Consider the following 25735-nt stretch of genomic DNA (forward strand, 5'->3'; position numbering starts at 1 on the left):
GAACTAAACTAGGTCGTCAAACCCATCAATGGACTCCAAGGTTCTTAAAGGCTGGGCCACAGCAGAAGTGAGTTTTAAGTGTGGGGCAGTATGTCAGAGGGACAGTGAGGTCTTAAACTGACCAGACAGAGGGGTACGCGAGCATGCATATGTGCACATGCACAATGCGCACACGCGTGTGTGCTGTGTGGTGTGTGTGTGTGTGTGTGTGTGTGTGTGTGTGTGTGAGAGAGAGAGAGAGAGAGAGAGAGACAGAGACAGAGACAGAGAGGCAGAGAGAGAGACAGAGGGAGACAGAGACAGAGACAGAGAGACAGGGGGAGAGAGAGAGACAGGGGGAGAGAGAGAGAGAGAGAGAGAGAGAGAGAGAGAGAGAGAGGGGGCTTAGTAGTGAAGATCTCTCAGGAAATTGGGGACCTAATCAGTTATGATTATCTGAGTTACACCATCCTGAAATTTGGGGCCACTTCAGTTCTGGGTGCTGTACTGTTGCTCCACTTCGCGTGCCGCACCCCGCTGGTAGATAAACTCTTCTTGACTCTATGAAGTTCCATGAGGACCCTGGAATGTCTGGGTCCCTTTCTTCTTACCAGGCCTCTGAGTCTCCTGAACTTGCATCTTATCACTTCTGGCACGTTCCAGTGCACTGTTTGTTTTTAGTGCTGGAAATTGAACCCAGCGCCTTCCGCCTGCTGAGCACGTGCTTTACTGATGAACTACACCTCCAGCCTAAGGCATTCTTTCGCTGTACGGACCCTAGACCATCCTGGATAAAGGTGTGGACCAAAGGAGCTACCTCTTTTGAGGAGAAACTGCAAAAAGAAGCAGCATGAAGACTCTAGATAATCAAAGGAGTCTCAATTGGGAAAAGGTATTCAAAAGAGGTTCAAACACAGGGGTAGGGAAGATGAGTGAACGTGGTCATCTTCACGTCTTATTAGATGCACAATCCCTTATCCAAAAAGAAAAAAGCCAAACCACACATTTCCCAGTCTTTTGTCAAAGAAATATGGGGTTTTCACTGGTGTCACTCTGAGTAAACTCGTGACATTTATGATCAGGATGTAACCAGAAGATTGCTGTATAACCACAAATGGGAATGGTTTCTGATTCAGACCAGAACACTGAACGTAACATCATCAACATCCCAGCCCCATTTACAAACTGTGCAGGGTTTTCCATATATTTTTGTCAGTGAGTTTACTATTCATGACAAGGGTACCATTTTGATTTCTAAGTTACGTAATTGTGCAGTACTGGGATCAACTCAGGGCCTAAATCAAACAAAGTGAACACCATACCAATGATCTATATTCCCTTCCCCAAGCCCCAAAGTTTGTTACTGAAAACAAGTCAGAAGGAGGTTGAGCGAATTACTCCAAGTCACTGGTGTCTGAAATGACATAGATCCAGGTGTAGTAAGAGTCTACCCACTTACGTCACCACCCTGCCACCCTGTTTTCTTAAACATTCCTGATTCAGCAGTATCTGCTGATGCTGAGAACATAGCTGGGAGTAAAATCCAAGAAATAAGGGAAGTTTGGTGTGGCTCAGCAGTGGAATGGTTCCCCAGTATATTCAACCCCCTCCCCACCTTCCCCACCATGGCTAATGGAACTCTGCAGAAAGGGGGGTGAATACGGAATGGGGAGCAGTGAGGAAACTGTCTTTTGGACATGACATAGATATTGCATACATGAACTCACAGCACACGATAGGTTCAAGACAGACAGAACCCCAGCACAGATGGGTAATGAGCTCCGGGCCCGGCCCTTACTAAGGAGCTGTTGGCAGCTGACAGTTTCTGGGAAAGAGACAAGCATTCTTTTTGGAGGATGTGGGCATCAGTATTGTTTTATGCTGCAGTGGACGGCCCACGCCCATGTATATGGACAGCACTAACATTGGGGAGGCATGGGGGATGGGAGGGATGAGAGATGGATATATGATCATAGTTCATTGCATGCCTACATGAAAGTCTCAAGAATAAAGAAGATGACTAAAGAACTTTTTAAAACAAGAAACAGATATAAAATGGTTTTTATTCTTTATTTTGAACTACGCAGGTAGGGAGAAAATCAACTGTGTTACAGGTTATTACTAAAGGATATTTTTCATGGGGATTGCATGGAAGTCTCTTAGTTCAGTGTTCTAAGAAGAATATAACATTGTTGAGAAGCACACACTGTCGTCAGTGGAAGCATATGAAGATATAGGATGCAATTATGTATACAGTAGTTGTATATATTTATGAGGTGTGGTGTAATATATCAACTCAATAGCCAATGATAAGATCGTGAAGATTTGCATATCTGTCACTTTAGATATGTATCGATTCTTTGTGGTTAGGAGCACAGGGACATTTCCATAACCTATTTGATTTTTTTCCTGATAGGTTAAGGGTTTATTTTGGCCCACAGTTCCAGTTAGAATCTGTCTTAGTCAAGGCTCCTGTTGTTGTGGTAAAACACCCTGAGCAAAAGCAAGCTGGAGAGAAAAGGGTTTATTTCAGCTCACAGCTCTCAGGTTACTCTCCATCAGTAATGGAAGCCAGGGGCAGGGATTCACGGCAAGACTCACGGCAAGAACCTGGAGGCAGGAACTGTAGCAGAAGTCAAGAAGAAATGCTGCCTCTTGGCTTGCCCCTCCCCCGCCCCTTGCTTGCTTTCTTAAGCACTCTAGATCAGCAGTCCAGGAGTGGCACTGCCCACCGTGGGCTGGGCCCTCCTACATCAGTCATTAACCAAGAATATACTGAACAGGCTTGCCTGTAGGCCAGAACCTTCTCAACCAAGAGTCCTGCTTCACAAATTACTTTAGCTCGTGTCAAGTTGACATGAAACCAGTCAAACAGATTGCATCATGGGAAATATGTCACGGGGACGGGAGCTTAAGATAGCTTGTCACATCCTCTATGTGGTCAAAAGCAGAGAAAGGTGAGAGCTTGCACTCAGCTCACGTTCTCCTTGGCCTTAGTTTTTCTAATCCCCATTCTAAGAGTTGTTTACAAAACACTGTGTTATAAAGACTTCTAGAAAGCAGCTTTTCTTTTACCCCTGTAATCTATAAACTAAAACTAGTTTGGGGGCTGGAGAGATGGCAAATAAAGTGCCTAGGGACTCAAGTTTGATCACCAAAAGCCACGTGGTGGAAGGAAAGAACTGACTTCCACAAGTTGTCCCCTGACCTCCACATGCACACTGTTTACACGTCCAATGAACAACAATGAATAAACAGTAAAGCCACATCTATTCTATTCGTTTTACAGTTACAGCTTTCTCTGGTTGAAAAGAAACCTGCCTGGGAAACTTTCTGAGGAGGGCACTAATGGCTGTATAAAACTTTACAAAACAGAAAATGGCCCCAAAATAAAACAAGCTGAGGTGGTAGAAGGCAAGCAAAGCACTTGTGGTTTGTACTGTGTTGCTGGCAATTTGCATGCTGTGTCCCTAAGAAGATGTTTCCATTTAATAACATCAACATACCATTTCCCCCTCACTTCTAGTTTTCCCCAAGTGGTTTCTAATGCCGTGTGTCAGACTGTAACCACATCTTCCCCTTTCCCCTTGGAGATACATGGAAGGTCAGTCATGCAGGTTTCTGACTTTAGAATACTAATGTGCCGTAAAAATTGAGTGCCAAATTAGTGGTTACCATTGTTAAAGTTTGTGATGACACAGACAAGAGTTGTCATTGGATGTTAAATCTAGGGAAAGAGTACTATAGTTTGAATAAACCTTCAGGCTCTCCTGTGCTAAAGACTTGGTCAGTATCCTCCAGAGTTACTGGGATAAGAGGAGACATTTGGGAAGTAGGGACTAATGAAAGGAATGAGGTCACTGGAGATGTATCCTCAAAGGGGACATTAGGACTCTGGGGCTTTCTTTTCCTCTTTCCTTTCTGACCACTAGAAAGTGAACAGAATTCTTTCGCCAAAAGCAAAACAAAAATAAAAACAAGGAAACAACAACAAAAAACAAACAGAAAAATCCCTCTGAAACTGTGAGTCAAAATAGATTGTCCTTACCAGGTGGTACTAGCATTGCCTTTAATCTTGTTACTTGGGGTGCAGAGGCAGATGGATCTCTGGGTTTGAGGTCAGCCTACAGAGTGAGTTCCAGGTTTTTCCAAGAAAAACCTCTCTTGAAAAACCACCACAACCACTACCACTACCAAAACCAGAGAGAGAGAGGGGGAGAGAGAGAGAGAGTTTGGCTACATGTTATAACAAGCCAGATACCACTGCATGAGTCTACTTAGATGAGATACCCAGAATATGCATAGAAACAAAACACACCATAGTGACTGGTGGGGATTGGGGACAAGGAGAAATGTGTAGTTTTGGAGCTTCAGTTTGGCAGTGTAAAACAAGTGCTTGTTGCTGAAGGGTGAAGACAGCATCACTAACAAGAACAACACAAATGTTAACCAACTGTACATTTAAAAATGACTTCACGAGATGGCTCAGGAGGTAAGGGTGCTTGCTACCCAGACTGAAGACCTGAGTTTGATCCCTGGGACCCACATGGTAGCAAGAGAGAACAGTCCCCTGCCCATTGTTCTCTGTTGGACACACATATGCTCAAACATAAAAATTTGTTAAATGATAAGTCTTATATGTATGTTTCAATAATAACAAGCCAAGAAGCCAGGCATTGTCTTGCATACCTGTAACCCCAACACTCAGGAGAGTCAGAAGTTCAAAGCCAGCCTGGGCTACATTAAAACAGGTCTCAAGACAGTAAAGGTGGCATCAGGTGCTGCCATTCCTCTGCATAACTCCTTCCTTCTTCTTCTATCACACTGAGAATAAAACCAAACCTCCCTCCCTCCCAAGCAAGACCTACAAACTCCTTCATGACCTGGCTCCCACCTCTTTCCAGTCTTCTATGCCTCGTTGACTTTCCTGTAGCTGCCTTGGTTTCCTTTCTGTTTCTTCTATGCCACTGCCCCTCTGCTGGGAGGCACTTGCCAGTTCTGTGGCTGTCAATGCAGTCATCTGAGAGGGACTCTTCCAAAGGAAACCCCTGTGCGTCTGTCTCTGTCACTCTCCGTTTCTCTCCACTCAGCTAGTTTTCTTTTTAGCACTTAGTACCAGCAAGAACTATTTTTCACATATCGGTTGTCTGCCGCCTGTAGTGTAGGATGTTCCACTGTGGAGGCTTCTCATCGTTATTTTTACTCCGTCCCCAGCTTCAGCATGCAGCTTGCTACAGAGCGAGGCTTTGATTAATAACTTGGCAAATAAATGATAAATATATAAAAAAGCTTTCAAGTGTCAAGGAATCAGACTTAATTGCATTTCTAACTATGTTAAGCTTACATCTAAATATTCATTTTGAAGGTAATTTTCCAATAAAAATTAATAGCTATCATTGGCCTAGTTAGTTTCACATTAATGATTTTTTACAAGACTTTCCCACATGCAAGCATGATGTGCTAAAAATACAGTCGAGGAAAACACATCTCCCTTGTATCTATTACTTTTCCTTTTAATTTGTGATTTGAACATTAAAGATTAAGGTGTTTCTTATTCTTGGTTACCCACAAATTAGGAAAGGGGCAAGGATCTTGGAAGAAAGAATAAATACACCTTTATGTCTAAACATTTTCCAGAACAGAAATAGCTTCCTTGATACAAATAAAAAGAATGGAGGGCTGAGGACACCGCTCAGTTGGTAGATTGAGTGCCTTGAATGTATAATGCCTTGGGTTTAATGCCCAGCATGGTGATACATACCTGTGGTTCCCATCACACAGAAGAGCTGAAGTTCAACGTCATCTTCTGCTAATATAGTAAGCTCAAAGGCAGCCTGAGATATAATTACATACATACATACATACATACATACATACATACATACACATGACCTGTAACAATAAAATAAAATCACTCTTTAAATATATATTTAACATATAGATTTTAAAAGTACAATTGGGAATGAGGAAAAATTCCCTAATGTGGGTAGTTTCACACCTGTAATCCCAGTACCTAAAGGGCTGAAGCAGAGAGAGCTTGGCGATTCTGAGCTCAGCAGTGTCTGCATCACGAGGTGCAGGCCAGTCAGAGCTATCCAGCAAGACATTGTTTCTAAAAAATAAAAAAATAAACAAAATTCCTATGACGGGAGAAAATTGAATGTACATAGGAAAAGAATACCTGTAATAAATATTGAGCCTTAATTTGTACATACTACAAACATGATAAGTTTAGTGTCTGTAACTAAAGTAGTCATTTGAAAATCAGTCTCAGTGGCAGTGTTCTGTTAAAGAAGGCTGTGAAAAAAACAAACAAACAGAAAACCTCTCTCGGTTTCTATCCTCCATTCTTAAGAATTTTAATGCCCGCCCCAGTCACATCTTGCCCCTGAACTAATGATGTATGCTACCATCCTATCCTAATTAAAACTCCCCTACCTTGTTCGCAATCATTCAAGCTACAACAGCAACAACAAAATCTAATAAACAACAAAATCTAATAAACTAAGTCCTAATGATGAGTGTAGTGTTTACGGGCCAGCACAGATTGCCCATTAGCACGTGTTGGCAGCAGTCGTTGCAAAAGCCTTAATGAGATGAGGCTGCAGGCTTTTAACAGTGTCTAAAAGGAACATGGGAATGGGGGTTTCAGAGGAGAGACTGAGGTGCCGTCTCAGTGTCTTACTTTTATTATCTCTATGACAAAGTATCTGAAGAAAGGGTTGATCTTGATTCATAGTTTGAGGGCGCAGTCTATCAGGGTGGAGAAGGCAGAGCTGTAAGATGGGCAGCTGATTATACTGTGTCCATAGTCAACAGGCACAGGCAGGCAATTAATTTATTCTCCCTCTCTTATTATAGTTGGAGATCATTGATTATGGGATGGTACCACCTGCATTAGGGTGGGTCTTCCTAGCTGAATTAGCCCAACCTATCTATGATCACACACACACACACACACACACACACACACACACACACACACACACACACATGTCCAGAGGTTTGTTTCTATTGTGACCCCCATTCCCATCAAGTTTGCAGTAAAGATCAACTACTACAGTGCCTATGGAAGCCTGAAACAGTAATGAATAGTTCATCAGGCAAGTGTGACTAGTTCAAGAAAGAGATTGAGGCTGGAAAGAGAAGACCTGGGAGTAAACGCAGTGATTGGTACCTGGATCCATGGGAGCATGAAGATGTCCCAGAGATGGGGTCTCCCCTTCACTTCCACTGTTGCCTTACTAGTCAGGTCACTCTTAGAGCCTCCTAGCTTGCGTCTCTAGGACCATTTCCTCCACTTCCATCCTCCTTCCTCCTCGGCAGTCAGGGGAGTCCTGTCCTTTAGATCACCTGATTCTTCTCAAACTCCCCTATGATCTCCCATAGACACCATCTCACCAAAAAGAGACTAAACACTGCCAGTGGCTGGTGAGCCCCTACAGCATCAAAGCTCATTGTTTCTGACCTTGGTCCTAAAGTTCACTCCATGCACCCTCAGGGCATTCTTGGTATTTTCAGCCCTTCTAGACCTTCCCCTCTGGGTCTTTGACCTGATGTTCTCTCTGCCTGAAATCTTCTTCCTGTAGATACTCATGTGTCAGTCCTTTTCCTTTTTGAGACTTTTGCTCAAAGTCAGCATCTTTGTGCCCTACTCTGGGCATCTTTCTTTAGATTGCCTTTCCCTTCCCCTACTCTCACCTGTACCATTCTTTATTTCCTTTCTAAAGTACTTGTTGCTGGCTGATACAATAGCTCAACTTCAAACACACGGGACCCTAGATTCAGTTCCTAGTATTGCCAAATAAGAGTAATAATGAACAAAGCATTTGCCACTCTAGCTATTGTAATGATTTATGTCATCTATCCAAGGACAGGGATAGTTCTTTATATTTTCTTCACTAATGAACCACTAATGGACCCAGACAAGTGCCTGATATACACTAGGGTGGGGTTATATTAACTAAATGTGGAATGAAATCTGAGAGATTCCTGAGGAACTACAACTGTTAGGCAGAATTTCCAAAGGGAAATTGACAAGCTCTTTCCTGTGTCTAGTGATTTGAATGAGATCTCTCCCAGGGTCTTGGTCATTTGAATATACGGCCTCCAGCTGGTGGTTTCATTTGGGTAGATTTAGGAGGTGTGGCCTTGCTGGAGGAAGTAGACAACTAGGGGTGGGTTTTGAGGTTTCAATAGCCACGCCCATTCCCACTTTGCTCTCTGCTTCCTGGCTATGGTTTAAGATGGGCGCTTTCTAAGCTTACTGCTTCAGTCACCATGCCTGCCTGCTGCCATACTTCCCTGGTGTGATGACAAGAGACTCTAATCCCTCTGGAACTGTAACCTCCTAAATAAACCCTTCCTTCTAAACGTGTCTTGGTCATGTATTTTATCACAGCCATAGAAAAGTACACTATGAGACAAAACAAAGATTATAAGGTTTTAAGAACTAAGAAGTAGCCAACTGCGTCAAATACTAGCCAAGTGTCAGATGACTGAGAAGGTGTTCTAGAAACCTTTGTTGGGTTTAGCAACCAAAAGGATGAGGGCTTGGTGAGAGAATCAATGAGACATACAGAGCTACCATAAAATATAAATGTTTAAGTAGAGGTAAAATGGGGGGAAAGGGGGAAGGAGGGGGAAGAGGTAACTTTTAAGCAGTGAAATCACCACATCTATAAAACATTGATCTGGATTATCTATTGTTTCAGTTGCTGCTGTCTAACAAACCATCCCCAAACTAGATGAGTGAAGATGGCATCTCTTTCACTGTTGCTCAGAATCCTGTGGTTGATCAAGTTCAAGTAAGCCCTTCTGTTTCCGATGACGTCAGCTGGTACTGTGTCCATCTGGGGCATAGGTCAGCATCATTTCCTATAATGGGCCAACCAGCATATATTCCAGGTTTTGTGTAGAAGGTTTCTCCCGTTGCTATATGATTTTTTTATGTTGTTGTGAGAGAATAGCCACAGAATATATACAAATGATTGGACATAGCTAGGTTCTAATAAAACTTTATTGGCAAAAGTCAGATGGTAGGTAGGATATGGCTGAGCACTATGGTATCCCTTACCCCTTGATTTAGGAGCTCAATCTGGGTTGGCACATCTAAAAATGGCTCACTCTTGAAGTGCCACATGGGTGTTCACATGGCCGGGGCTTCTTACAGCATAATGGCTGGTCCAAGGGTAGAAAGAACAAGTTGGCAGGCTTAAGATGAAACTTGCATAGCATCTCTTCCGTCACTGGTTAAGAACCTTGGAGACAGTCCAAATTTGGGTTAGGCTGTTATGTGAAGATGTAAAGTCCAGGAAGCAATGGCAGCTACTAACATTAGCAGAGGACCATACAATTCAGAGTTTTGTTTATTTAAATATGTGGTTCATCCTGTCTGAAGACCCCACCGAAGGGAAAGTTTGGGTGACTTGCGATGTCACCCATGGAACTTTTTAAGAGCTTTATCTTAATATGTCTTGAAAAAGAAGACAATTTATTATTTTAAAACAATTCTATCCCATTAGCCTGAGAAATTCTAGGTCATTTGACTCATATCCTTGAAACTGCTCTTTCAAATATGCCTCCTCAGTCCAAAACAAAAAGTAAGAAAAAGGAAAAGGTGTTATGATTAGACATGTGATGGGATCCTATACCTGTTAATTTGTAGAAAATTGCAAGTTGTCCTCTAACTTCCACACAAGCATCATAGCACAAATCTCTCTCTCTCTCTCTCTCTCTCTCTCTCTCTCTCTCTCTCTCTCTCCCTCTCCCTCTCCCTCTCCCTCTCCCTCTCTCTCTCTCTCTCTCTCTCTCTCTCTCTCTCTCTCTGTATGTGTGTGTGTATGTACATACTGCACACACATACACACAAAATAAATAAATGTTTTTTAATCATCATTGAGCAGAAGGTTTGTGTAGCAGAAGTTTGGACATGATATCATTTACATGTATCATAATAAGTACCATGTAGTACTTATTGACTACATGGATAAAGGCCATTATTATAATAATGTACCTAGCAAATATAGATGGCTAAAGATCAAGGTAACATCACTGATAGCTGCTCACACTGATATATCATGAGACCACAAAGGCTGCTAAGGAAAGCCCAGTATTCTGGCCACGGACTGCTATCCTAATCAAAGAGAATCCTAAATCTCAAATTAATGCCCATTGACATAGCAGTTGGGATTCAGGTTCCAATAATATCAGTGATAAGAAAGACAAAGAGAAGGGACCAAGAAACAAGACTACCAAGCCCAATGTGCCATCTTTGACTCCAGAGCAGGAAGTTTAAAAAAAAGAACACCCTAAAGGACATAATGGAGACATGTGAAAATCCAAATATGAACTATGCTAGATGACAATATTGGATTAGGGTTAAAGATCTCAGTCCAGTCATATACATTCAAAATTATGTCCAGGGTATAAAGAATGTCCTTTCTCTCAGATAATGAATGCTGGAATATTAAATGGCCACATACCTATGGCTTACCTTTAATCCTTTAATGGTGTAGAACAAAAAGAATATATATATATATATACATATATATATATATATATAGTGTGTGTGTGTGTATGGAGAGAGAGAGAGAGAGAGAGAGAGAGAGAGAGAGAGAGAGAGAGAGAAGGACAAAATGAATGCGGTAAAATATTAATTGTTGAATATGAGGATAGTGGAATTTTTCATTTTTGTTTATTTTTGAAGTAAAATCTACATAGTTAAGGCTGGCACAGAATCCTTTATGCCCTAGGATATCCTCATACTCACAAACCTTCCAGCCTCAAGTTCTGGTGTTTTGGAATTACAGGCATGCATCACCTTGCCTGGTAGATAACTAATTTTCTTGGCATGGTTTGTTTTTTTTTAATTTTTATTGTGGTTTGGACAATTTAAATATGAAATTGGAGATAATCATTCTTTTTAACACTAAGTGGATAACATAAAATTCACAAAATATTTTACATTTGAGCAAAGAATTCCACCAGAAATTTAGACTGACTGTACTTCACTTTGAGCTCTGACATAAAATAGCTTACCATCTTCAAAGTTATTTCAAGAGGAAGGATCCTCCTATGACTTGGTGACTCAGGCATATGATCCCAGTTACTTGGAAGGCTAAGGTCACAAGTTCAAAGGCAGCCTGGGCAATTTAGTCAGATCCTGTCTCAAAATAAAAAGTAAGAGCTGTGAATATAACCCAGAGGTAGAGCACTTGTTTATGATGCCAATATGGAAGAATTAAAAGGGTGGACCATCAATTCAGAGGCTGAACAGTATTTGACCTCAAATACTAGATACATCCTTTTAGAGTTGCTTAAGCTGAACGGAGCAGGTGAAGGCTGTGATTTGACATCCTGGCTGTAGCAACCATATGTTCATAAAGCCAACTCCTGTAATTTCCTGTACTTTTGTTGGAGTTATTGATCAATGTGGGCTAGGAAGTCTAAGACAGGCCATCAGTGTACCCTAGCTCCTAGCTACAAGGTTCAACCACAGAAAGGACTTGGCAAATATAGATGGCTAATGATCAAGGTAACACCACTGATAACTGCACACACTGATATCATGAGATAAAAGGAAAGCAGTTACTAGCCCCCTGTCCTGCTATTTTTTCTCTGGATGTCCAGGGATGTTTGGATTCTTTACGATGTTCATCTTTTCTTTGGCAGCTTTGGGCAGACTGGTCTGTACCCAGCAGTAGAGCATCCAGATAACCGCAGTTGGCCACTTCTCTGTTCCTGGCCTGAGGTACAGGCTGAATGAGAAGCCAGCAGCTCCATTTGTAAGTCTCTCAGGCTGCTACAGTCCCTCAGTACCAATTCCTTCAGAGGACCTTCCAGCTTCTGTGTCCTCTGGTTCTGAAGTGCAGACACCATCTTATGTCACAGACTGACATCTCCTGCAGATTGCATGGAGGAATATGTGTATGTACCCCTCTGCCAAATGTCTTTATTTGCTCAAGACTCATCTCCATTAACAGGGAAGGTCATATATAAACCCTTGAGCCAGATCCTACAGGACAGATCTTCTTACACAACCTCAGACTCTTAGACATAGCTACGGCCCAGTCACAGGAGTCCTTTTTCCTCTTTCCTCCAAATCTGTATGCTTAACAAACCACCCAGGAAACGTCCATGTCTATATGAATTTGGAGAACACTTCGGGGGCCCACAGTGACGTTCATGGTGAATATGAATGTCATGGTCATCTCAATGCACTTGAGATTAGTGAGGAGAAGACAATTCAACTAACTGTTGTATACAGCAGAGGTCTGAGCAACACATAGAGAGTCCAGTGGGGAAGCTGGCCGATTCTGATCTGATGGGGAATTTTGCTGATAGGTTTCTGGGGGTTTTCCCTCCCCAATGTGTCCTGCTTTGTGCCTTCCAAGGAAGGGCTTTGCCTGAATCCTGCAGGGCAAGTGCACAGCAGAGGTTTGGGGAAATTGGACCATAAAGTTTCCTCTCATGGGGGGCAGGGAGGTTGCATGTGTGGATGATGATGTATACAAGAATGTAGGGATGTTATGTGTGTGTGGTCGGAATACAGGGGTACATATACTGTGTATTATAGGTGTTGTATGCTGTGCTAAAATGTGTGTCTATAGGGCAAATTGTGTTCTCTCTCTATTTCTCTCTGTATCTCTATCTCTGGGGGTTTTTAATCTCTTGCCCCGTGCTTTTGTAAAAGTTCGTATATTCATTAAGGCTACAAGACTACAGTGCTGGCCAATAGTGAACATGTAATAGAGTTAAAGAAAGTTCCAAGAGAGCTGCTTATCAAATTAGAGTGAGCTGTTATTAAGTACCTGCCTCTGCCTCTGCCTCTGCCTCTTTGGCGGGTACTGGTAGGTTTCAAACCCATGGCTTAGTGCATACTATGCAAGTATTCTACCGTTGGGCAACACCTCTTACCTTTCTAGGGGATTTGAAGCATGGGTCCCACCCATGATATTAGCTTCTTTGTTGTGGGTGCTATAGAAGAAATAGGCTTCTACCTAAAACCTATCTATGAATCTCTAATCTCCAACACACTCCCCAGATGTCCAATTCCAGAGGAAAGCAAGAATCTACTCTTACTTCCCTGAGTTAAGTTTTCAGCCTCAGGTTGCCAGACCCCCAGGACGTTAGAAATCTAAGGGTATAAAGGCTATGTCTCAACTAGACGTGCCTTTCCTCCCCATTACCTACAGACTCATACCTTCCTTCCCTAGAATCCCCTCCCCAATCCCCTGCTGCCCAGGAATCAAGGACACCTGGACACAGGCTAATGCTGTGAAACCTCCCTGCTTCCTCTGGGACCTGTAAGCCTCCCCTCCCCCAGCCTCACTGTCCTACCCCCTCCCCTAAGTCCTGGCCATGCTGTTATCTATCTGTATATATGTCCATGTCATTTATAACCTCCTAATAAACTTCTTACCCAAATGGCAATCTGTTTCAGGATTTCCCCAGACCTTTCAGCTCTAGAACTTTTAAAATATCCCAAATACATGGGGCTGCAAGCCTTTAATCTCAGAACTCAGGAGACAGAGGCAGGAAGTTCTCTGGGTTTGAGGCTAGCCTGGTCTACAGAACTAGTTCTAGGATGGCTGACACTATACAAAGATACCCTGTCTCAGAAAACAACAAAAACAAAAACCACATACAGTTTTCTGGATGCAGCTAATTTGCTCTAGAGGCCTGATAGTCAATGGGTTTTCTTGTGAGTCCCTTTCCCTGTTTGAGTGGTTCTTCTATGACAATTATCAAACACATTTAGACTCACAGAGAACACACACTCCTCTTTAGTCTGCTGGGGTCAGAGCCTCTTCTCATTCATCACTGTATTCCAGTAAGGGCTTACTCAGTGTTGGTTCAGTCAATGAATGATAAGCTTGAGGCTGAACAGTCTGAGTAATACTCAAGTCCTTCCCTTTTTCTACCCTAGAAAAGAAACCAGTTTACAGCCACAGTGTGCATCTGATATGCTCTCCAGTGGCTCATGTGCTAAAGGGCTGATCACCAGTTGAGAGCTCTACTAAGAGGTTAGCGGGGGCCTTCAGGAAAGGGACTCTGATGGAAATAAATTCAGTCATTTTGAGATGCAGTCTTGAAAGGAACAGTGGGACCCTAGCCACTCCTCTCCCTTTTTGCTTCCTGGCCTTAAAGAAAGCAGCTTCCCTTTCCTCATACATTACCGTTACTGAGGCAGAGTCTCACAGTCCTGGAGGTCACAGGTCCAAGTGGGAGACATGAGCTGAATGCATGAGTCAAAATTAATGTCTTCCTTTTATGTGATTCTCTCAGGTATTTTGTGGCTGTGATGTAAAACTGACTGATACTGTATTGTTGGGCAAAGAAAATTTCAAAATCATGAACGTAGTCCTTATGTAAACATTCTGCATTATTTCCTGTCCAGTACTCCTGAGATAAGGGCTTACTATGTAGCCCAGGCCTGGTACTCACTACGTTAGTTTCAGACACATAGCAATTCTGTGTCTCAGCTACCGTTTCTGGCTGGTATTTCCTTCCAAAGAGAGAAAGCTGAGTGTGGTAACAGACACCTCTAATTCTAGTATTCAGGGGACTGAAGCAGAAGGGGACTGAAGCACTAGTTTCAGGCCTACTCAGGCTACATAGTGGTTTCCTGGATAGCCTGGGCTATATGAAGTAAGGCTGTCTTAAAAGAACAAAAACACTTAACAACAACCACAATAAAAGGTAAGAGGAGAAAAGACTTTGATATCCCACTAACTCATGGCATAGGTAGGGTTAAGTAGAATTTACAAGAGCCCTTTCTTACAGAAAGCTGTACAGCCTTCAATGGATTTGTGGGGAACATTCAAGAACCTATAGTATATGGCAAACACTATTTTCCAAACTTGACTGTGAAGTCTTTAGGGCAGAATTGGACAGAGAAATTAAATAAGTGGCATATTATTTATTTAATTATCATTTATTAGGGCCCCGGTTTGAGAAAGCACCCACCTGGATGAAAATACATACACAGCCCTGAGACCCAAAGCTTTCCTAAAATGTACACCCCAAGTGTCTCACTTTCCTTACCCAGGATAGATGAGGATAATCCATTGCCATCCCTGAAAGCCATGTCCCACAGTGATGCCTTGCTTGAGAGAGAGAGTCAGTCAGGGGTCATTCTGAGGTAGACAGCCATTTTTTAAAGGTCTCATGTGGCACAGGCTAGCTTCAAACTCACTATGTAGCTGGAGATGACCTTCCCTCCTAGAGCTGGGATTACAAGCAAGAAAAGAAATGTTCTGAATATTCTTTTTTGCCATTTTACAATAGTTCTGGGTCAAACTTAGACTCATGGAGTCCCTCCATAGACACCCCTCTGGGTATGGCTTTCTGAAGCCACTAGCTGCTCCATTCTCTTTACCACTGAAAAGCACAATAGTGCCTCCCTCCCTCTACCACAGGAGGTAGAGAGGCACTCGGGAGGAAGAGAGGAGAGGAAGGGGAAAGGGGGGGTAAGGTCAGGTATGGGAAGAGATGGAGGAAATGTACTGAGGGTCAGGAAATTGAACAGAGGTGTGTAGCAGTGGGGGATGGGGAACTGGGAGCAGCCACCAGAAAGTCTCAGATGTCAGGAAAGCAAGAGGCTCCCAGGACCCAGTGGGGCTGATGTTAATTGAAATACCCAACAAAGGGGAAAGAGAACCTGTAGAGAGCATATCCATCGGTTAGGCATGGCCCCCAGTTGAGGGATGGGGCCACCCACCCATCTCCAAAATTTTAACCCAGAATTGCTCCTGTCTAAGGAAATACAGGGACAAAGAGTGGAGCAGAGACTGAAGGAAAGGCCATCCAGAGACTACCCGACCTGGGGATCCATCCCATATGCAACCACCAAACCCACACAATATTACTAATGGCAAAAAGTTCTTGCTGACAGGACACTGATATAGCGGTCTCTTGAGAGACTCTGCCAGAGCCTGACAAATACAGATACCAACCATCGAACTGAACACGGGGACCCCACTGGAGGAGTTAGGGGAAGGACTGGAGGAGCTGAAGGAGTTTGCAACCCCATAGGAAGAACAACAATATCAACCAACCAGATCCCCAGAGCTCCCAGGGACTAAACCACCAATCAAAGAGTACACATGAAGGGACCCATGGCTCCAGTCACATAGGTAGCAGAGGATCAGCCTTATTGGGCATCAATGGGAGGAGAGGTTCTTGGTCCTGTGAAGGTTCAATGTCCCAGTGTAGGAGAATGCTAGGGTTATGAGGTGGGAGTGGATGGGGGAGTGGGGGAGCACCCTCATAGAAACAGGAAGAGGGGGATGGGATAGGGGGTTTCCAGACAGGAAACCGGGAAGGGTTTGAAATGTAAATAAATGAAATATCCAATAAAAAAATGAAAAGCACAATGACTATGACAACAATCCCTAGAGAGTCACTTGTGACTAGGGCATGTCTGACATTCGTTAAGTTAAAGGAATGAATGAATGAATGAACAAGTGAATGAATGAATGAAGACCCAGGAAAAGAAGGGTAGGACCTACGGAGAGGAGTCAGAGACCCTGACCTGTCCTGTAGTTAGAGTCGCTCCTCCCAGCCGGATGTGCCACGTGGTGCTATGTTCATTGTACAGTCTCCTCATTAAGGTCCCTCCCAATGTAAGGTCCTGTTTGAACTTAGAGCTAATGAATGACTAAAGCTAGGTGGGGCAAAAAGCCCAAGAACAAAGTGTTCCAGAAAGCGTGTCTGGTCTGCTCTGCACACCTACTTTCCTTCCTTCACCTGTGTTCCTCCCTCTTAGGATTGCATGAAGAACACTTTGAGGGGCACACACAGCACGGGGGGACTTCTGTGACTCCCTGGATGCTTACCTGGCTCCCTCCGTTTTAATTTAAGATTTAAAAAAAAGGTTTCAAAGTAAACAGAGTCTAAATAAATACTGCAAAATATATAGCCTGTAGATATCACTTTGACATGATAACTGGTCCGTCCAGATGACCTGCTTTAAAGCTACAAAATAAACAAAACTTCATTTATTTGGCCATTAATGTAATTATCCTCTGTTATAAGAAACTGGTATGGAAATAGTTCTATATCACAGTTCAGTTCACAAAAGGATTTAAAAGCCAAAGCAGGTTTATTCCCACAGTTAAGATGTTTGCTGTATTCTCTGGCTATCTGCATACTCCCTGGGCACGCAGTTGCTGCTTTTCTGAGAATTGGCATCCAGCCTTTAACAGTCCAGCTGTAAAAGAAGAGAGAATGCCTGTGTTCCCCATGATTCCTGACTCGCTGGGTAAGTGGACACCTACAAGCACTGTCCTGTGAAATTATCTATTGGTCCTGCCCACTTTTCTGACTTCAGTGAATGCATGTCACTAGATCAGACCTTTATAGGAAGCAATATGTATTTTCTTCTACTACAGAGACATTTCAAGTGGTATTTTCAGTACTGGTAACACCATCAGTGCTCTCTATATTGTAGTGATTGAATGACGAGGAGACACATAGTGTATCAAGTCCCTTAGAGTCATGAAACCTTGCTGGGAAATTTCAGAACTGAGGTCCAAGTCTGTCGATTCCACACAAAGGTACTGCATTGAGTTTGTTCAGGTTTTCTGGGACTCTTTTGCCTGAAGCGCACAGAAGTGGAAGGACGGACTCAGGACTTCTTTGTCAGGAAGACCAAACACTCAGGAGTCCAGAGCAAGCACTGAACTTGACAAACACCAAGTAGATCCATTCTACCAGTCAGGGATGATGTTGGCATCACGAGAGAGAACCTGCAAAGACTTCTTCTGGCTGCCTCAGAGGACAAAGTTGGGCGAGGAGGTACGTGGCCTACTGGGGATGGATTGGCTTGGTTAGAGGAGGAGACAAGTAGTATAGGGTCTCGTTGGGTGGGTGGCTTTGATGTCTGCACTCTTGGAATAGCCCTGCAAATGACCCTACAAGGTTACTCCTCCAGAGCAGTGGTTTTAAACTGATAACACCACTGAATATCTTGTGTGATTTTTCCTGGGTGGATGTGAACAAAAAAGAATTTTTTTGTCCCAGACCAGGTCCCAGAACATACCAAAGAAATGATTTCATCCAAGTCTAGCTTAGAGAGTCAATAAGTCATTGGGACTACTTACAGGTACAGCAGTAAAGAGTTACTTACAGGAGCACGGGTGATTCAAAAGGAACTGATTGCAACACCGAAAAGTTCATATTAGCATGGGTGAAGATTCACAAGATCTGCACACCCTGGAGCTCCCTGCCAAATTTTCAGGCACCTCCTCCAAAGATCTCCCCTCCATAATAATGTTTATTGCTTTTATAGTCTTGGGGAGGAGAGTGGTGAACCCAGTCAGTGTCTTATCTTCCAGAGTCTCCTTCCTTCTTCCAGGAGAGAAGGGTTCAGTTGGAAGAAACAGCAACTCAACCTAATCCCCACCTGGTTCCAGAGTAGAGTCAGGTCTGAGAATTGTTTCTTCATCCACAAGGAAAACCTGCCTCAGTTAGTAAACTAGGTCTTGCTTCTTCCTTTCAGGTGAAAGTGCTTTCCCACATGAACTATCCTAAAGAACCAAAGGAAACAGTTACATGTCTGGATTTCAACTGGGTGTTCAAATCAACAGGGTATTCCCACTGGCAAAGTGAGTTGAGGAAGCTGTATTATCAAAATATTCTTCAGGGACATTAGTTAAAAACACTGGCTAACAAGCCTGATGACCTTGGTTCAATCTTAGGACCCACATGGTGGAAGGAAAAAACCAGCCGCCACAAGCTGTCTTCTGATCTCCCTACAGATTCTCTCTCTCTCTCTCTCCTTCCCTCCTTCCCTCTCCCTCTCTCTTACACACACACACACACACACACACACACACACACACACACACACACACACACACACCTATGGATATCAAGCCCTTGCCAGCCATAGAGTCCCCTCTTACATTGCACGTCCTACAGTTCTGTTAAATTACATCAGTCCTGGGTCTGATCCTAGAACATCCCACCCCAGGGCCTAGCTCTAGCTGCCCTGTGTATCTGGAATGTTCTTCCTCTGGCTTGTCTTGATGAGCTTGGCCCCTTCATCTTCCTTCAACCACAGCATAACATTTCTTCACCAGAAGGGTCTCAAGGTGTCAACGGTGCTCATTTCCTTATGCTCAATCTCACTTCTTGCTCATTTCTCCCCCTATTCCATTCAGGGATGAAATGATTTTGTTCATTTCTTCATTTACTGACTGTCTCCCACAGGAAGGCAGAGATCATACTCGCATTTCCAGTGCAAGGCACAAGGAAGCGCTACGCGTTGAATGACACCCTTCCTACCTCCAATTCTAATCTGAAGCACTAGTCCTCAGTGCGGGGTCCTTGGAGAAAGGGTTGGGGAGGTGAATTAGTGTAGGTGAGTTCATGAAGTAGGGCCCCAGAAAGGAGAAACTTGGAGAAAGAGAAAACTAAATTCTTTACCAGAGACAGGACCCATTTAGAATCAAGTGTTAACTTTATAGGCTGTCAATGTAGCTTGGGGGCTAGAGAGTTTCCCTAGCATCTGGTCAGGGCCTAGGTTGAATCACCACCATAATGAAGTCATAATATATGTGGTGATTTGAATATGCTTGACCCAGGTATGGCCTTGTCAAGTATGTCACTGTGGGTGTGGGCTTAGAGACCGCCTCCTAGCTTTCTGGAAGACTTCTTTTGTTTGCCTTCGGAACAAGCTGTAGAACTCTCGGCTCCTCCAGCGCCTGGATGCTGTTATGCTTCCTGCCTTGATGGTACTGGACTGAACCTCCAATCCTGTAAGCCAGCCTCAAATAAATGTTGTCTTTTATAAGAATTGCCTTTGTCATGGTGTCTCTTCACAGCAATGGAAGGCATAATTGCATTTTATGATAGCAATGCATGGCCCTCAATGATCCTTCTCATGTGTTCACTGGCTAGTGTTGCCTAGTTTATTAGGCCACTGAGATAGAGTTTAATGAAACACAAGTTAATCTGTTGCTTTTGCTAGGCTTATCATAAACCTCTATTACTGCCAAACTACTAGAAGATACATACAGGCAAAGTCCACGTGCACAGCTGGCTACCAGGTCAGACATCCCACTCAACTCACCTTATCTGTCAAATGGCTTCTGAGGCTCGTGAAGCTCAGGCAGTCCTTGAACTCCTTCCTGATTACTGGAGTTACTGACCTGTACCAGCAGACCCAACCCTGGCTGAAGATTAGAATTCCTTAGAAGTTTTAGTACTGTGTTGACAGAAACTAATCTCAGAACACCCCTGGGGAGCTGCATAGGCCTTTGTAAGTAAATTTATTTAAAAAAAAAATCTAAAATGTTTACAGAACTTTTCTTATACACTAAGGATTGATACTTTTTAAACGTTTTGTGTTCATGGTTTTTGTTGTTATTGTTTGGGCTTTTAGTTTTGTTTGGTTTTGTTTGTTTTGGTTTTTCTATGTAACCTTGCCTGTCCTAGAATTCTGTAGACCAGGCTGGCCTCAGACTCACAGAGCGCTGTCTGTCTCTGACTCCTGAGCGTTAGGATCAAAGGCATGCACTACCACCATGAAGTTTAGAAACAATAATTTCATAGTTCTCAAAATCAGCTATTTGCTATATATAGTTGAAAACTGAAACTTGAAGTTTTGTTTACTAAAAACTACTAGAATATTATAATATAATTATCATTATATTATAATAATTACTGTGATATTTAATATAATATATTTAATTATATTATAATTAAACTACTAGAATATTCTGGGCAACAGCATCATGTTGGGAAATATCAATGTTATCTTTTTCTGGGCAAAAACATCAGGATTCCTAAATTGGTTCCTTGCTGTGTGTCCTAAAGAACCATTGATACATTTACAGAAAGAATTATCTAATATTAGAAGCCAACTTTACCTTCAATGCATTTTGGCTGAGAAAATTTTGGTTACACGCTAATGCCTCCATTACATTTATGTGCCTATATATGGAGATATGCTGGACAGTTACTAACATTCTACTACGGAAAATAAATGGGAACAGCAAAGTTTGTTGGTCCATTAAACGCCAGGCACTGGTAAAGTATTTTAAATAAATAATTTAACTTTAACCTCCAGTGACCCTCTGAGACAGATACTATTACTTTACAGAGTAAACCGAGGCTTTGAGAAAAGGCTACAGGATCAGTGAATTGGTTCAGTCAGTAAAGGTGCTTGCTGCCAAACATGTGGACCTGGGTTCACTTCCTGGAACCTTGTGGCAGAAGGAGAAAAGGGACTCCTGTAAGTTGTCCTCAGCGCCACCCTTGTGCTGTGGCTGGGCAGAGGGTTCCCACAAGCACACACAAGCTGCTCAACGTGCACAAAATAGGCCAGTAAGTAAGTAAGCAAAAGTACTCTTGCTCAAGAAAACCAATTCTGTTGCTAATAATGGAAGAAACAAGTATCTAAAAGAACAAACTATTTCCTGGGTAAAATGTTTTATTTGTATATATATAATCATTTTAGTCATTACTTGCTAAACGGTTGTCCTGAGACAACAGCATTCACAATCAAGACTCAACTCATTGTCCCTCCTTACTTAGTTGTTAACATCTCACTTAACTTTATTGCTGGGTCCACAAGAGCACACTCATGAAAATGTCATTTACAATGTGTTGTTTGGTATCCAGAAAATGTTGAGCAGATGTGTTTAATTAAACGAAGGAATGAAATTCCTTAAAATTTCTAGGACAGCCAGTGCTACACAGAGAAACCTGTCTCAGAAAATATCAAAACAAATAAAACAAAGAAAGAAAAAACTCCTTTAACTACCCTTAATTAGATACTGCAGGCTAGCAAACAGAAGTAGTCACTCCAGCCATCGGGAGGTCAAGGCGGAAGGATCCCACGTTCAAAGCCAGACTGGGTTAACATAGGAAGTTCAGTGCCAAGCATAGTGAGACCCTATCTCAAACAAAGTAAAGCAGGGCTGGGAAAATGGCTCTGTCAGTAACGTGCTTGCTTACAAGCAAAAGGATCTGAGTTCAAATTCCCCAAACTCACATCAGCAGTCGGGTGCTGCCAAATGTATCTAGAACTCCAGTGTCAGGGGAGTCTCAGGGGCTCACTGACCACCCAGCCTAGTCAATCCACGAGCTCCAGTCCAGTGGGAAATTCTGTCTCAAATAACAAGAAAAGAAAATGGTAGAGAAGGACACCTCTGACTTCTATGTGCACCCATGTGTACATATAAAACACACATATGTAACAAAATGAACTAGAAACCTTCAGCCCACCAGCCTCCACCTTTCTTTGGGAGGTAAAGTTGTAGGAAAGTAAACTTTTCTCTTCATCCGGCTCCTGATAATTTCTAAAATTTCTTCAAAGCCATCTGACCCTAAATTCTCTCTGTTCTACACCACCACTACAACTACCACTACACTGCCAGGCACCAACAGTGAGGTAAAATGTATTCACCCTTCTGTGGATATGCTAATTACGCTGTAAACATTATGGGCGCAGTATCTGGTAACAGAACAATACTGCCTGACTGAACTGCTAAATCTCTTCTGGGGGTCGAGAGCTGTGGCTAACTGGAAAGGAAAAGTGTGGTGAGATCCGGATACTAATGAATGAATATTTACCACAGTCACCCATGCCCCTATAGTCTGCTGCAACAGCCAGCGTCTAAGGGCATTTGTTCTCTCTCACACATCCTTTACCATGCTCTCTGGAGCTGAGGGGGTTGGTGTTGGAAGTTTTGTGTGGACTTCTCAGTGTCAGATGCCCATTTCACAACATAAACTCAAAACTACTACCCGAGAAGCGATAGCAGGTCTCCCTGGGCTAGGAGAAGTGGCTTAGAGGTTAAGAAGGCATCAGTCATGGGTCATGACCTCTTTGGGGGTCACATATCAGATATCCTACAAGTCAGATATTTGTATTATGATTCATAACAGTAACAAAATTACAGTAATGAAGTGGCAACAAAATAATTTTATGGTTGGGGTCACCATAACATGAGGTGCCGTATTAAAGGGTTCCAGCATTAGGAAGGTTGAGAACCACTGCTCTAAAATATCATTTATGTATCTCATGTGTCTCACAAACATATTCTAGCTACTTCCAATTCTCAATGGTTGGTTTTATTTATTTTGTTTCATTAAAGTCTTTCCTTTAGTTCCCTTACATCGACATCCTGTATATTAGTCAGGGTTCTCTAAGGAAACAGCTGATAGAATGAGTCTATTTGCGTTAAAGGGGATTCATTAGAATGGCTTACAGGCTGTGGTCCAGCTAGTCCAACAATGGCTGTATCCTGACCAAACGGCCAAAATTATGGTAGTCACTTAGTCCATGAGGTTTCGTGTCTCAGCTGCTCTCCGGTCTACATTAAATGCTGAAAATGTAAGTTATGATACTACTGAAGGAATGCCCCAGCAGCAGACAGGTGAACTCACCAACAAGCAGGCGAAGTCAAGCAGGCGAAAAGAAAAACTTCTTTGTTCTGTGCCCTTTTATGTGGGCTGCAAACCGAGAGGTATGACCCAGATTTAATGGAAGACAGGGAGGTCTTCCCACTTCAGATGATTTTATCGAGAAAGTGCCTCACAAGTGTGCCCAGATGCTTGGGTTTCCATAGGTCTCAGATGCAGTCATTTAACAGCCAAGATTAGCCATCGCAGTGGAGCACAAGTGAGCTGGTTCTACTGTGTGACCCACTTGAAAATGAAACACAGGCTCAAGGTTCTTACTAGTCAGTTACCTTCCCTGTTAGCTGAACGTTTGTATCACAAAAAACATAGGGAAGGTACAGAAACTTGGGACTTGAGGGTACCCTAAGAGGTAGCCTGTGTATTTATGGTTCACCAGGTTCAATCCACAGCATGAAGAGGGCAAAGGAGATAGAGAGAGAGGAAGAAAGAGGAGAGAGGGAGGGAGAGAGAATCCTAAGTTTAACCCCAGACTTAAGGTAGAATCGGAATGTTAATATAGTACCCAGGAAAATTTGTGAAACACTAAGTGGCAGAGGAGGGGGTGAGGTTTGTTCACTGTTCAAACATTGTTCTGAGAATAAATATTGCTTGCTGGGTACTCAAAGCCTCCCTTTGCCTCAATCTCTCTCTCTCTCTCTCTCTCTCTCTCTCTCTCTCTCTCTCTCTCTGCGCGTGTGCGCATGTGTGTGTATAAGATTGTGTGCATGTGTATGGGTGTCTACCACCTCAGCACCCGTCAGTGGCCAAGCTTCCATTGTGTTTTGTTTTGCTCTGGTTTTCCTGCTTTGCTGTAGCATTAGTGTGTCCTAAGTGGGTAAACACTGTCGGTAAGCAGCCCGCAACACTTTTTTTTTTGAATGATCCAATGGAGGTGTGCTTCTGCAGCTGAATTCTACTTTTGTGAAGCCTTGCACTTCTAAAACAAACTCACTGGTAGGTTCTTTACGACATTGGTTTGCTATTTCCAATTTCTCCTTCAATTTACAACATTTCAATTCTTGCACCAGATGCTGGGCCATGGATGCATATAATTGGATCTTTTTGGAGGCCAAGTCAAGAGGATGGCAGGTTCAAGGCCAACTTATATACATAAACACACAAAATGAGAACTAGTTTTAAAGATAGACAGACAAACAGACAGATGAAATGAATATGTAAACATAAAGTACAATTTTAGTTTCTGTGTGCTTGATGCTTTCTTCTGACGCCTGGCTGCAGGAGTGCTACACATTTATGAATCTTGAACATGCATGGGTGCTGCAAGCTTCCCTTTCCATCCCTGGTAAGAGACAATTCCCTGGAGGGGGTTGTGACAGAGCAGATGTGTCAGATCTGTAGGGTTACAAAAGGCTCTTGCTTTTATTCTAATAACCAAAGCAAAGCAGGAAAGCCCAAAATGATTGCTGTTAAAAGAGCCTTCATCAGATGCCCAGAGGTATCTAAATGAACCAGATGCAGGAATGGGGCAAGCTCTCCCCAAGAGAGAAACCCACGGTCATGTTCATCTTCGTTAATGAACAGGGGAACTGTGATCATGGAGAACCATTCAAACTTAGCCTCCTGAGCGGTGAAGATCACAAGGGTCTGCCCTACCTCCCCATCTACCTGGAATCATCACAGGCTACTAGACGAGGCTGCCCAAAGTTAGAGGCAGAAAAGATGGGATTAAGGAAGCTCCTTGGAGCATTTGGGGCCTTCACAGGATCTGGAGAGTTTCTAAAGGGATTGGTACTGAAGAAAGGTCTCTAGAGAAGCAGAAAGCAAGGAGCAAAGGGCAAAGAGGATAAGAAGGCTATCAGGACTGTAAAGCAGGGCGAGCTCTCTCACAGCTGTGAAACCTGCCAGCTTAGTTGTGAAGTACAAGCCATGTCAGCAATCTCCCCAGAGCTCAGACCTCAGCCTGTGCTGGATGCTAAGAACCGGCCCTCCCATCAAGCCAGTTAAGAGCAAATGATGAGGTTTATTCTTTCAGGATTGAAGAAATACAGTAGTGTGTGTGTGTGTGTGTGTGTGTGTGTGTGTGTGTGTGTGTGTGTGTGTGTGTTTTAATCTATTCATCTGTTCGAGCACACCTTGGGTAATTTCATATCTTGGTTACATGGAGTTGTAATTCAGTCATAAAAAAATTTAGTCCTGTGATTTGCAGAAACCTGGATGGAGAACTTTATACTAAGTGAAATAAGCCAGGCCTGGTAACACGCAGTGTGGCCAGTTCTCACTCCTACCTGGAAACCGAAACGTTGGTCTCAAGGAAGTACACAGTTGAATAGTGGTCACTAGAGGCTTGGCAGGTTGAGGACCTGGGTTGAGGTAGGAG

General features: G+C 43.0%; 1 long non-coding RNA gene across 1 annotated transcript in view; it reads left to right on the plus strand.

Annotated features, from left to right (window-relative positions):
- LOC108350742 (uncharacterized) overlaps positions 1-19780 on the plus strand; it is a 29581-nt gene extending 9801 nt beyond the window's left edge. Inside the window, exons 2-5 of the long non-coding RNA XR_005503812.2 lie at positions 8694-8786; positions 11653-11765; positions 17099-17781; positions 18485-19780. This is a non-coding gene — a long non-coding RNA (uncharacterized LOC108350742). The remainder of the gene's footprint in view (positions 1-8693; positions 8787-11652; positions 11766-17098; positions 17782-18484) is intronic.
- Positions 19781-25735: the final 5955 nt, after the last annotated feature.

This window comes from Rattus norvegicus, chromosome 4 (genome assembly GCF_036323735.1).
Source record: "Rattus norvegicus strain BN/NHsdMcwi chromosome 4, GRCr8, whole genome shotgun sequence".
Taxonomy (NCBI): Eukaryota; Metazoa; Chordata; class Mammalia; order Rodentia; family Muridae; genus Rattus; species Rattus norvegicus.